This window comes from Arvicola amphibius, chromosome 13 (genome assembly GCF_903992535.2).
Source record: "Arvicola amphibius chromosome 13, mArvAmp1.2, whole genome shotgun sequence".
NCBI classification, from domain to species: Eukaryota; Metazoa; Chordata; class Mammalia; order Rodentia; family Cricetidae; genus Arvicola; species Arvicola amphibius.
This window is the reverse complement of record NC_052059.1, coordinates 72,999,106-73,013,099: the sequence shown is the minus strand read 5'-3', so window position 1 is coordinate 73,013,099 and position 13,994 is coordinate 72,999,106. Positions and strand designations below refer to the sequence as shown.

Genomic DNA, 13,994 nt, shown 5'->3' with positions numbered 1-13,994 from the left:
AAAACTGAAGATGGATCTAGGGACCAGCTATCACCTTTGTAGGCATGCTTAACAGTGGCAGACATCCTCCAGACAGATTCCATCACCTGTTTCCAGAGCTTCCTAAAACTGCACCACCAGCCGGGCACCAAGTATTCAACACAGGAGCGTATGGGTTGTTACACGGCCAAACCATGCCGGTGGTCTAGAGACACCACAGCTGGGTGGTGAAGGGGTGTGCAGAGGGTTTCAGACAAGGAAGCCAGGGGAAGATAGATGGACATTAAAAGGGCATAAGTACATTGTTCTGAAAGAGCCTAGGGACACTAAAAATGTTCATGAAGTAGAAATGTGGGGCTCACAGCTGGGGACAGGTGAGGAATGAGGCTGGAGAGGCTGGAGTAGATGGAGAGAGCACCTATCACCAGCCAAGACCTCGTGCTGACTCTTGGGGTGTCCATAGCTGTGGGTTTCTTTCCGGTCTTTTCTCGGGACACCATCCCTTGAAGATGTCCCTCAGCCCCATCTCATCTGTCCCCAAATTGCTTTCAGTTCCACCTCCAGGACTTCCCAATCTCCAGGATGCCAGGCTCACCAGGATGGAGCCTTCTTAAAAAGGAATTGTGGATTTCCTTCTTAACCACAAGCTTTTCTGGGTCTTTGCAGTTCCAAGAAGGCTGAGGGAAGAAGGCAGGTCTGAGGTATCTCCTGCTGGGTCCAGGGGAGTAGCAAGTCACCAACTCAGAGGCCTGCCTGGAACCATTGCTGTGGGGGTGGGGGAAGGCAGAGATGTCACACCCCTCTCCTGCAGGAAAGCCCAAAGCCCCTTACTCACAAATCTGACCTTCTCTGAAAGCTGCCTGCACCCTCCCCAGGGACAGGACAACTGGGTTAGGGAGGAACAGCCCCTCTGCCATACTGGGCCTGGGATACCTTCCAGGACATCTCTCTCCCCCAGGGACAAGAGATGGTCAAACTGCTCTTTGAACATGACCTCGGAGATATGCAGCAAGGACCTGGGCCCAATTTATCACTGCAGGGCTATAATTAGGTTTGTTAACACAGAGTCGCGAGTAGTCTTCTTGACTAGGGACTTAATCACGTTACTATTGAGTTCCTGTACGCATTGCTGGGGGTGACCGTTTTACTTGCAGAGTTATAGCCAAGCCCAACGGGAGGAAATTAGCTTTGGACACAAGTTTGGGTGGGGGGGTTCTTTTTCCTCCTGACTCTGCCTCCCTCCCCCACCCTTTCCATGTGAAAATATTTAGCAAACAGTGACAATGATGAAAACCAGTAGGAAACAAAATGTTCTACATTAGTATAAAACATGAAAAATGCAGCAAGGACCCTTAGCGGTACAACATGTGTTATGCTGGCTGGCAGCCCATTAGCTCTGATAGACATTTCACTTACCTAAGTCAAATATAACAGTCTAGTATTCATTAATATAAGAAGGGGCTGTGGAATCAGAGCTACCATCTGGCTGGGCCGACAGAATAATCTACAACTCATGATTAGGTCTAAGGAGTGGGGTTTCACTTTAATCTTTCTCGTTGCTCGAAATTTCCATCTGCGCAGTTCGGCACATCATTTTTCTTCAAGACAAATGTGCTGTTTTTCATGTTCCAAAATTAGATCAGAAGAAAACGATTAATCATGTCAGGCTTGGGAAAGGGAACAAAGCTCCCATATTCCCGGCTCTCCCTGCCCCCCACACCCTCCCTGGCCCTGCAAGTTTGGGTTCCCCTCACCACTACCACCCAACTTCAAAATAACTTTGGGGGGATAGCACAATGTATCCACGGGGAAGTGGGGCTACAGGGAGTGGATTCTCAGGGTCCAGGGAGCCCTCACTGCGGCTCACCCTGCACTCCTGACCTAACACACGTGCGCAGGAGGTCACCCCTGGCTGGTCGTGGAGGCACTGAGGCACTGCCCTGAGTCCAGAGTGACAAAAAAGGCTGGAGGAGGCCTTCTGCAGCCCTTGTCCCCTCCTTGCCATAGCCCTGTCTGTCAGCCGGCTTGCAAGTCATAACAAATCCCTGGCGCGGAGCTGAAGCTGAGCGTTTGCCTGGGCGTCATGGGGATGATGAATGACCCGCAGGCCTTTGAAGTGCTCTGCCAGTTCAGCTGGGTCCGTGGTGCTGACAGAGAAATATACACAACAGCGTAACCAATAATGAGAACATTAAACATTCCTGCGCCGTGACAGGCTGACAGAAAAACCCAGGCTCGCATCAATCATCATGCAGATAGAACCCTGACAAGGGGCCCTCGCCATGGCCCTCACCCGCCTCCCCGGCTCCCTCCTCTTCCGCCCAGCCACCCCTCTGTCCTCCTTACCGGGCCCACTCTTCCTTCCTCAGGACCCCTCCTCCTGGGCCTCTGCCCTTCAGGGCCTCTCGAAGGTCAAGTGAGGTCTGAGTGAGGCAGACCGTGAGTGACACCGAGGAGACACCACAGTGGTGACAAGAAGGGCGGAGGCTTTGAGCTTACAGCACTGGTAATTATGGCTTTCAGGGCAGAGAATGAGTACAAATCACTGTGTGTTGGAAATTGTATCAAAATCCAAAGCCAGGCGCTTGGGGCCAATGACCCCAAGCCCCCGCTCCCTGTGGGCCCCTTTCATGGTCCCTTTGTCAGCTGGATTTATCTGGGGCCATCTGAATCCTGATCTGTCTGAAAGGGAAGAAACAGCAAAGAAACAAATCTCTCTTCCTTTTCCTCCAGCAGGAAAGGGTGTCTGTCCAGATAAGACTCTGGATGGACCTTCTGCCCCCACTGATGATGCTGGAGGCTTCTCAGCCTCTCTCAGGACTTGGTTTGAATGCAGGAATCCCTAGGACCGGTCTCTATTCTCTCTGTAAGGTGGGGTGTCCCCCACCTTACACACAGAGACTGGCCAAGCCAACTCCCCACTGGGGTGTGATCCAGGGACTGGCAGACAGAAACTTCATCCCAGTCACAGTTTGGAGGCCTTGGGCAAGTCTAGACTGTTCCTAGACCATAAAATAAAAGCGGAAGTCCCTGCCAGAAGCCTTCATGTGTTTGTTGTCTCCGCGTCCAGAGGGCTATTGGCCTGCTTTTAACCTTGGAGCTTAGAGGGAAAGGAAGTGATTTTTGTTTATGTGTATCCCCATTTTTCGCTTTTTAGCAGGGGCTAAACTTCTTGACTTTCAAAAAAGTCATGAAAACAGCTGATAGCCTATACACAAGCCAGACAGTGACTGGAGAAGACAAGGTCTTTCAGGGTCATCTGAGCAGAGTGGGGTTTGTGGAGGAGACAGAGGGACCAGTGCCTGAACCCCTCTACTCTGCCCTGCAGAATGCCTTTGCCCTTGTTCTCTGCCTCCTCGGAGGTCAGTGCTGTTCAACCAGCAGCAGTCACTGGCTTCACCCTCCTATGATACCCTATGACCTTCAGCCCCAGGAATGTCTTGCTTGTCAAATTAGACAAGCTACGTGAGGACGTGACAACAAGATACCTTGTAGTCCTCTGAGTCACTACTGCTACTAGCAGGCTACCTCACTCTGCAATACCTGCCCCAGCCTCAGCCCCTTCTTTTAGACACTAATCTTCCAGGCCTGTAACAATATCCTTTACCACTGATGTCCAGTCCAGCATTTATTTAACACCCATCTCTCCATCTCCAACAGAACAAAATTAGTAACAGTATATAGAGAGTAGTGCCCATCTCTGCAGCCAGTTGGGGTCTCTCTTCCTTGAAATAGGAACTTAGCCATAGCGAGGATTGGGTTCCTAAAAGTTGTGTGGTGTCTGGGGTTGGGGACGCCATTTTGAGCCATATACATAAATGCTGAGAAGTTAAGCAAAGGCTGGTGCTTACGGACAAGCAGGAGAATGAGGAGGTCGGGGAGAGAGGTGTGTATGCTGTGCCGGGTAGATCCCGGAAGAGACCATGGAGCTTCAAGTCTTATTTGCCTGATACTGTCCTAATGCCTGGTTTCATGGCTTTGTTTCTGTTGTTGTTGTTTTGGTTTTTTAGCCCTGACATGACGGTGATCACTGGACATATGATTTGGGCCTAGTCAGTCATTTTATCTCAACCTCCTACCAAAATGATTGACCCATAGATAATCACATGACTTGTGCAAAGCAAGTCGTAAACCTCTAGAGTTTTATAGACTGATTCTGAGAGGCATGCTTTTCAATCCCTTCAAGTATTTGTTTTGTCATTGTTATTTGAGACAAAGTCTCCTGTATCTTTTGTTCAAGATTGACCTTGCCTGGTCATGGTGGTTTACACCCTAAATCCTGGCACTCAGTGGGCAAAGGTGCATGAATCTCTGTGAGTTCAAGGCCAGCCTGGTCTACAAAGTGAGTTCCAGGACAGCCAGGGTTGTCACACAGAGAAACCCTGATGGGGATGGGTTGACCTTGAACTTCTGGATCTCCTACCTCTTCCTCCAGAGTGCTGAGATCACAGGCACCTATCACTCTTGTGGAATATTATTTGGAGGTGTGTTACATTTGGTTATGCTGTGGAACATTTGTTTAATGATGCAAAGATATGTTGCATTCTTTTATGTTGTATTTGTTTAACTCTGTGAAGCCGTGTTACTTGCCTGTCTAAAAATACCTGATTGATCTAATAAAGAGCTGAACAGCCAAAGCAAGGAAAAAGAAAGGATAATGGAGTTGGCAGGCAGAGAGAATAAATAGGAAGAGGAATCTGGGAGGAGTGAATTGACGAGAGAAAGGAGGAAAAAAGAAGGGGCCAGCCACCTGACCACACAGCTAGACTTGGAATAAGAAGGAAAGAAAAGATTTACAGAAATAAAGAAAGGTAAAAGACCAGAGGCAAACGGTAGATGGAATAATTTAAGTTAAAAAAATAAAACTGGCCAGGAGGTGGTGGTACACGCCTTTAATTCCAGCACTTGGGAGTTTGAAGCCAGCCTGGTCTACAGAGCGAGTTCCAGGATTGGCTCCACAGCTACTGAGAAACCCTGTCTCAAAAACAAAACAAAACAAAGAACTGACAAAATCCAGGTTGGGCATTCATAAGAAAGAACAAGATTCCATGTGATTTATTGGGGAGCTGGGTGGCAGGCCCCAAAAGAGTAAACAGAGAGTAAAGAGTGAAACCACCCAGCCAACTACACATCACCATACCCAGTCCCAGGCCATGACTTCATGCACGCTAAGCAAGTACTCCATCAGAAGCTCCTCAGCCCGTGTTCAGGGCTTTGGGATGGAGTATTGCAAGGCTAAGCCTTCCAGAGCTTTCAGTGCCACAGCTACTGCCCGCAAGAAACCCATCTACACTAGCACAAATGAGGCCTACAGTAAAGCCCTCTGGAGATGGGTCCCAGGGACCTGGTCTTCGTCAGTGCTGGAGCCTGCTTCATACCAGCCCTTCCTAGATGGCAAGCCAAAGCATTCCCTACTCAGCTGAAAAGTGATTTAGTTTCTTGTGAGCTGAGAAAGTCTTCATACAAGAGTTTGGGGGCCAGGCTGGTTTTAGGAGGCTTCCTCTATCATTAATAAATTATTCCTTTTTTTAGTTCCATGGTAACTGAACGTAAATAAGACCACTGGAGCACAGAGTAGAGAAGGCTCCACACAGTCCTCTCCTGTAAGGCCCACCTTCCACCATTCCTGCCCGGTCTGCACACCTGCACACCTGCACACCTGCACACCTGCATACCTGCATCTAGACGCTCCCAGATCTAGCCTGAGTGATGGATTGCTGAGAACCTCTAAAATAGGCCTTCTCAATCTCATTTTTCCCCTCCCAGTCAAGAAAGGCCGGAATAAGCGGTGGTCATCTCAGCCTCTGAACAAAGCCACCTGACCCACCCCCCATACCATCCCAACAAGAAGCCAAGCACAAGTTTGTGTGAAAAGATTTTTTTTCTACCCACCAAGGGCCAATATCCCATGCCTTGTAAAACTTTCATGAAAATCTTTAATCTCCTCTAGCTTATAAAACTTTTATGCAAATCTTTTAAACAGCCCCCAGTCTTATAAAACTTTTATGTAGATATTTTAATCTCCCCCACTATAAAAATTGCATTTACACAAAGCCCTGTTGTATTCCTGAACTTCTCCCCCAAGTGGCCAGCACCCCTTGCCCCTTCCCTTCATTTCTTTCACGCTGCTTTCCAAATTAGCCAATCTGAAATAAATTATGAAACTGAACCTCAGCCAATGAGGAACAACCATGCTTCTCCTTATGAATATAAGACATGTGGGCTTCTTGCTAGCCAAGTTTGGGTCATGGCACACCATTTAAAATTTTTTTAATTAAAAAAAAAAGCCTTACCAGTTTATTTAATTTTGCTTTATTCAGGTGTTTCTTTGTGTGACACCAAGAATATTCTTTCCCAACAAGCTGACCCTCCATCTGATCCTGCTCTTCAGATAACACTCCCCCTCCATCCTCGAGACAGGGGTTCACTGTGCTTTTCAGGCTGGTCGCAAACTCCTAGGTTCAAGTAATTCTCCTGCCTCAGCTTCCCAAGTAGCTAAGCATGCCCAGCAGCCAGATTTTATCTTAAACACTCTTTTCGGGGGGCAGTGGACTTCAGGGTCTTTGTCCTCACCCCAGTTCTGTTCTGATCACAAAACCCTGGGTCACACGCGAGACCTCATGCAGCAGGGAAGTGGAAAACACCTGGGAGCTTTAATTAACTGTAAGCTTCATGTAAGCCACTCTTGTATGATGTCGCTTCTGAAAGACATAATAATAAAATGGTGAATCAGGGAGTGTCACATTCAAATGGGGTCATCTTAAGAACCCTGAGAAGGACTGTAGAGGTGGAAGAGCTGATCTTCCAGAGGACCTGGGTTCAATTTCCAGCCACCATGTGGTGGCTCACAACCATCTATAATAGGGTCTAAAACCCTCTTCTGGCATGTAGGTATATGTGCAGAACACTCAAACATATAATACATACATACAAATAACTAAACAGTCCTGAGGAAGGGGGAGAGGTGTGAGAAGTAAAAGAAAAGGCAATGGAAGGGGAAAGAGGAGAGGGAAAGAGAGGCAGATAAACAGAAAGGGGCAGGCGAGGAGAGGAAGAAGGAGTAGTATGGTACATGTTTGAAATTTAGTACTCAGAAGGCTGAGGCAGGAAGGTGGCAAGTTCCCAAGCAGTCTGAATTGATAGGTTAACACTATTTCTAAAAGGAAGGAAAACAAACAAGCCTGCTGTGTGTCAGAGTTTTTACTGAGGGCAAGAGAGAATCCCTGCTGAGGACTAGGAACGTCCAGAGAATTCTGAGAAACCATAGCACAGGCGGAGGTGCTGAAGAGAGGCCATCTGGCCTTTGAGGAACAGGGAGGCCAATTCCATCAGCATCTGGACTGGATTCTAGGGGCCCCGTGTGAGCTGGCTTCCCATGGGATGACTGGGAACCCTCCAGACCCAGCTAGTACTCAGCTTCCTTCTGTCTTCTTTCATCCTTGCTCCTCCTTACTCAAGGGAGATCTTGAGTAAGAGCCAGGGAGATCTTGCAGGAAAGTTAGCGTTCCTCTCGTCCTAAGGGTTTCCTGACATTCCAACCACGCAGAACGGGAACCAGCTCTTCAAACAATACTGAGCTCCACGTCATTGCAGACACTCAAGCAGAGCCTAGATGGATGTCATGGAAATGAGCCCCTACATTGAGTGGATGTTTTCAGTTCGGGGCACTGCGGCCTCCGTTGTCCCTCTGCAGTGGATGTTAACAGCCCCCTCACCTTCCTGGCACAGCTGTGCTCAGGGGATTTTTCCAACATGACTGGTTACATTTCAGACTATGACGACAGTACCTCCTCCCAGCCCACACACGTCCACTCTGTACAGCCTGCCTGTCTCTCCCCCATGAGGAGGAATGGGCCCGTCTTCATGCTGGTTCTCATTAACGGAGATGCTAACCACGTTCACACAGAACATGGCAGAAGTGACACCAGATGACTTCCAAGGCTGAATTCAAAGAGCTCTCTGGGAATACTTACTCCTAGAACCCAGCCACCATGGTGTGAGAAAGGCCAAACTGACACACAGGAGTGTTCCCATGGAGGGACCTGCGGAAGTGTCCACCCCCACCCCAAACAAGCCAAGATCCTGGCCTACATTTGGGACATCAGGCCCCCAAAGCGAGTGGACACTAAGTCCCAGCAGCAGCGCAACCAGAGCTGGCAAGAGTCAGTAGGGAAGCTGCCTGCAGCCAAGCCTGATGGCCCTCATGGAAGCCCTGGGACCCACGTGGTGGCTGGAAGGAGAGAGCTGTGACTTCCACACATATACCATGGCACACATGTCCATACATACAATAAATACATGTAACTTAAAAATTAATAATCTACTCATGGTGACTATAACATGGAAATAGCACAAGTACCTGCCAACAGATGAATGGTTAAACATACACACACCGGAATATTATATCACCTTAAAAATGAATCACAATGCATGTCATCGTGTGGACTAAATACTTCTCTTTAAGTGCACCAAGCCGTTCAAGGGAAGATAATAGCATAGTATACTTTTCTGAGGTTTCTAGAATTGCCAAAACACGGAGGAGTAGAATGATAACTGGGAACTGGGGAAAGGAGGGAGCAGGGTGTCAGTGTTCCAGGGTTCAGAGCTTCCGCTTTGCAAAATAAAAGGAGTGATAGAGAGGCTGCTGCGGGCAGCTACATAGCATGAAATGTGTTGTGTACTCACAAATGGTCACAGCTGGGCTGAGGAGGTGGTTCAGTCAGTACAGTGTCTGTTTCACAGACATGAGAAGGCTGGAGCACGTGCCTGCTTTCCCAGGCCTGAGGATGCAGACACAGGAAGCTCCTCAGAGCTCAGGCTCTGGTTTAATCAGTGAGCCCCAGCTACAGAGAAGAAACTTGGCTCAAAAGAATAAGGCAGACCGTGGCAAGGGTATGTTACAGGAGGAGTGGGCAGGCCTGCTTTTCGTCCTGGCTAGCTTACCACTGAAATAATCACACAGAAATTGTATTAATTAAATTACTGCCTGGCCCATTATCTCTAGCCTATTATTGGCTAACTCTCACATCTTGATTCAACCCATTTCTAATAATCTGTATAACACCACAAGGTCATGGCTTACTGGGAAAGATTCTAACTAGCGTCAGTCTCAGGCAGGAGCTTCATGGCATCTGCCACACTGCCCTTCTTCCCAGCATTCAGTTCAATATACTCCACCTACCTAATTTCTGCCCTATCAAAAGGCCAAGGCAGTTTTTTTATTCAACCAATGAAAGCAACACATAGACAGAAGAACCTCCTACACCATTTCCCCTTTTTCTGTTTAAGCAAAAAGGAAGGCTTTAATTTTAACATAGTAAAATTACATATAACAAAACAGTTTTTAAGCAACAATTACAATTATAATATTTATATCTACTTTCTTAAACTCTATCAAAGACTTCAGAAGGATATAATATTACCTAAGTATACAAGAAGTAAGAAACTTCCAAAACTCTAGAAATGACAGAGACATCTCACTGCCTGGACAGTCACCCAAAGTTCTTCTGTACCTTTGGGGCATCCATCTTCAGCCTACAGGCCCATAGTGTCCAGCAGACATTTCCATGAAGCAGGAAATTTTAAAGACAGTTCAGTCACTTTTTTCTGTGTCCTGCAGAATGTCTTACAGACTCTTTTATGAAACAGGAACCCCAAAGGATCATCTCACTTTTAGGAAAGTTTAGCAGTCCTCTCTCTGTGGGTTCTTATGTCCAGTTTATGCATCAGTCCAGGCAAGAACAGTTTCTTGCCCAAATGACTAACCAACTCCATAAGGAGCCTCTTCGATGCCTCTTGAAGTAGATTGGTGCTGCCAGGAGCAGACGTGTCTCATTATTATGAAAAGCCCTAAATTATTAAAACATTTTAAATGCCATATTCTGTAGTCTTTGAAAGATATGAAGAATACCTATCTAATTGAAATATATCTCTATATATTTAGAAAATCTAACTAACATGACTACAAGCTTGACTATTATCGATGATTATCCATTAACAATCTATATTTTCTAATTATACATTACATTTTAAAATGAACTACACAATCACAAAACCTTAATCAAGATCAGAAATATATATACGTATAACAAAATTGGCCTTAAATTTGTATCCATAAGTCAAGATTTATACCAATGCAAATTATTCATATCTATATCAAAGGTAGAAACCGATGTCCACCTCTGCTTAGCATATTTGTGCACACAAACATGTCATTTACTCTCACACAGAAATTATCACAATAGCAAATTTTGTTATGTGTATTTTGTCATATTTTAAAACAATTGAAAATAAGCAAATAAGTCAGGAGGTGGTGGTATATGCTTTTAATCCCTGCACTTGGGAGGCAGAGGCAGATAGATCTGTGAATTCAAGGCCAGCCTGGTCTACAGAGTAAGTTCCAGGAGCCTGTCTCAAAAAAATAAATAAATAAATAATATAAAAAGAAAGAAAATAAGCAAATGAAGACTTTTCCAGATGATCCCAGGCCGATCCATGGAGTTTCTCCTGCTCTCTAATTTGGTCCAAGTGAGACCTCAAAAACAAAACAATCTACTATGTCCTGTCTAAATTTCCAACCCTCAGGACCTGTGACACAGTGTCTGGGGAGGGAGTGCTTGTGAAGGTCAGAGGTCAGTGTGAGGTGTCTTCCTTAAATACTTTCCTGCTTTATTTTTTGAAACAGTCTCTCACTGAGCCTGGGACTTACCAGTCGGCTAAATCCAATAGCCCAAGAGACTCTGGGACCTCCCTGTCTCTAGTAGTAGGGTTATAGGAACACCCCACTGTGCCCAGATTTTCTTGTGGGTTTTGGGGATCAAACTCAGGTCCCCATATTTACACAGCAAACACTCTACTGATCCACCGCCCCCCACCCCCATCCCGTGAACTAGTTTAGAACCCGGCTTCCAGCGCAGCAATGGCCATGGAAACAGTTTGAGCAATATGGCCAGAGGTCTGTGATCACAATGCAGACATAGGGCTGGGGCCCACCAGTAGCTGAGTTGCCTTCCGCTGGGTCTCCTGGGTTGGCGCGCTGTCCAGGCACTCGGCTAGCCGCATGGTTCCCCGCTGTCCAGGCACTCAGATAGCCGCATGGTTCCCCGCAGTTCCCTTTTCAGACAGGGCACAGAGAAAACCTGGGTCCCTGGAAGTAAGAAAATTATATTTTATATGAGCAACATTTATGTATGTGGTACTCGTGTAGACCCCCATCCTTTCAGTCAAAATCTGAAAACGTCCCCCGATCCTAACCCACCTCCCTGTGGAAAAGCGTCCTGTGTTATCACAGGGATTCATGTCAGCCCTTTCTCCAAGCAGAAACATGTAGACCACTCACAACACAGAAGGCAAGCTTCAGCACTCAACCAATGCTGATGGAAACGAGGTCAGTTCGTTGCTGTCACACCGGGGGAACTGATAGTTTGAGTATCCCCCAGGGAATAGAAGACAGCATGGCACTCTGGAACACACAGCCTTACTAGTGAGCTCGTCTCATAGCTCTGGGTTCCAAAATCCAGACACGCTCACGCAAACTGGGCACTTCCTACGTGTCAGCCAGTGCCCAGCATCTGATGAGCCTTGAGGCAGCATGAGGGGAAAAGATCTTGTTCATCTTTTTTTTTTTTTTCCAGTTTGTAGGAACTTTATTTTCCTTCCACCTTTTTTCCCTTTGCTCAGGTGTCTGCAGAGGAGCTCAGGACCACTCAGTGGTGGCTCCAACCCACTCTGTGGCCTGCACTGTGGGAGCTGCTGACCAATCCTCAGTGGCTGGCTGGGCACTCCAGTCTTGAGTAGGGAACTGATGGATGGGCACCGAGGGCACCTGCACACCCTCAGACCAGTCAGCCACCTCTGGCTGAACAGCAGTGAACTCAGGAGCTGCTGTAGTCCATTCGCCCTGAAATTCCTCCTTGGTCAGGGCCTTCTCAGCCCAGCTTGTTCTTCCTTCTCAGTCTCCTCTGGATCTCTGTGGAAGTAAAAACCAGGCATAACTTCCTATGGGTGCTCACGGGAGATAGTGCCACACATGCGGAGTACTTCCCGGGCCAGCATCCACCACATCAGGCCCACCGAGTGAGCTCCCTTGGTGTTGCATGGGATGGCGATGTCCACGTAGCGCAGAGGTGAGTCTGTGTTACACAGGGCAATGGTGGGCAGGTTCACGTAAGACGCCTCTGTGAGGGGCTGGTGGTCAGCCCTGGGATCAGTCACCACTAGAAGCCGTGGCTCCCTAAAGGCTGCCTGGATCTGGTTAGTAAAAGTCCCTGGGGTGAAACAGCCAGCAATCGGAGTGGCTCCCGTGGCGACAGCAAACTTCAGCACGGCTCTCTGCCCAGTGTTCCTGGAGGAGATGACGCTGACATCAACAGGGTTCTCAATGGCAACAATAGCCCGAGCTGCAAGCAACAGCTTCTCCCAGGTCCTCTTCAGATTGATGATGTAGATGCCGTTGCTTTCCCATTTGTAGATGTACTGCTCCATCTGAAAGTCAAGGTTGGTGCCACCTAAGTGGGTGCCTGCAGCGAGGAATTTGAGGACATCCTCCTCCTTCATCTGCAGGACATCAAGGGCTCCAGACATTGTGTAAGTTTCCCTTTAAGTTACGTCGGGAACCAAGAACAACGTATGGACCCGTCCCGGGGCAGGGCAGAAAGTGATCTTGTTCATCTTGATCAGCACTGTCATTATCCCCAGAATGGTGTGTGGCAGATATGTTGATGGAGTACCCAACTCCTTCCTGGTTTCTTCTGCCCAGTATTGGATGGGGAACACTGATCAGAGCTCAGCTAGAGCTACCACATTGGAAACTTTTGTATAAGAAACAATTCTGATTTATACACACCATGCTTTAAACACATCATTCTCTTGAGGCAATCTTCTGTGGGGCACATTTACTAATGTTGAATCTACTGCTTCCATACTGTGGTGATCTGAGTGGGAATGGCCCCATAGGCACATATATTTGAATGCTTGGTTTCCAGTTGGTGGAACTATCTGGGAAGGATTAGGAGGTGTGGCCTTATTGGAGGAGGTGTGTCACTGGGGTGGACTTTGAGGTTCTAAAATCCTAGCCATTCCCAGTCAGATCTCTTTCTCTGCCTCATGCTTGTGTACCAGATGTAAATTCTCAGCTACTGCTCCAGTGCCATGTCTGTGTGCCTGCTGCCATGCTCTCAGCTGCTCCAGCACCATGTCTGTGTGCCTGCTGCTCCAGCACCATGTCTGTGTGCCTGCTGCTCCAGCACCATGTCTGTGTGCCTGCTCCCATGTGCTCAGCTGCTCCAGCACCATGTCTGTGTGCCTGCTGCCATGTGTGCCTGCTGTCATGCTCTCAGCCATGATGATCATAGACTTATCCTGATACTGTAATCAAGTCCCTAATAAACACTTTCTTCTATAAGCTGCCTTATTCATGGTGTCTCTTCACAGTAATAGAAAAGTAACTAAGACACAGCACTCAGACTGACTCACACGTGTCGCTGGTGCTAGGATGTCTGGCCATCTTTATATCTGCAGTGCAGTTACCCTTTCCTTGCTTGGCATCCCCTCTTCCTTCCTCTTGATGGGGCAGGTGGACCCATGAGACCCATCACATTGCTTCATCTTCTCAGCAGTCAATGGCTCGGGGTGAAACATGCATCCCAGTGTGGACAACTAGAGTCTCTTCCCTGGGTGCCTTAGCTAGGTTCAAGGATGGATCTAAGTGGTGGGCATGGATCTGAGGACAGGCTTTGGCATCTGAACCCTTAATGTGGGGAGGGACCGTTACCAAAAGTTGACACAGACCAGTCTAAGGAGGGAAGAGGGTGTGAGTGCTGGTTGTGGAGAAGGCCACTCATTCTCTCTTCCAAGTCGTTCAATCTTCTCTCAGAGGTCCAAAAAGTACCATCAAGTCTGGCTCCTGCTAAGTGAGGGGAGGAGAGTCAGCAACAAGAATGGGAGACTCCAAAAGGAAGTGGAATTAAGACTAAGGAATAAGGGGGTGATTCGGAGGAGAAAAACACTAGAAAAAG

The 13,994-nt window shown here is 47.6% G+C and overlaps 1 pseudogene; it reads right to left on the bottom strand.

The window, feature by feature from the left end:
* Positions 1-11,674: 11,674 nt before the first annotated feature.
* LOC119800310 lies at positions 11,675-12,579 on the bottom strand (annotated as a pseudogene).
* Between the last annotated feature and the right edge of the window lie 1,415 nt (positions 12,580-13,994).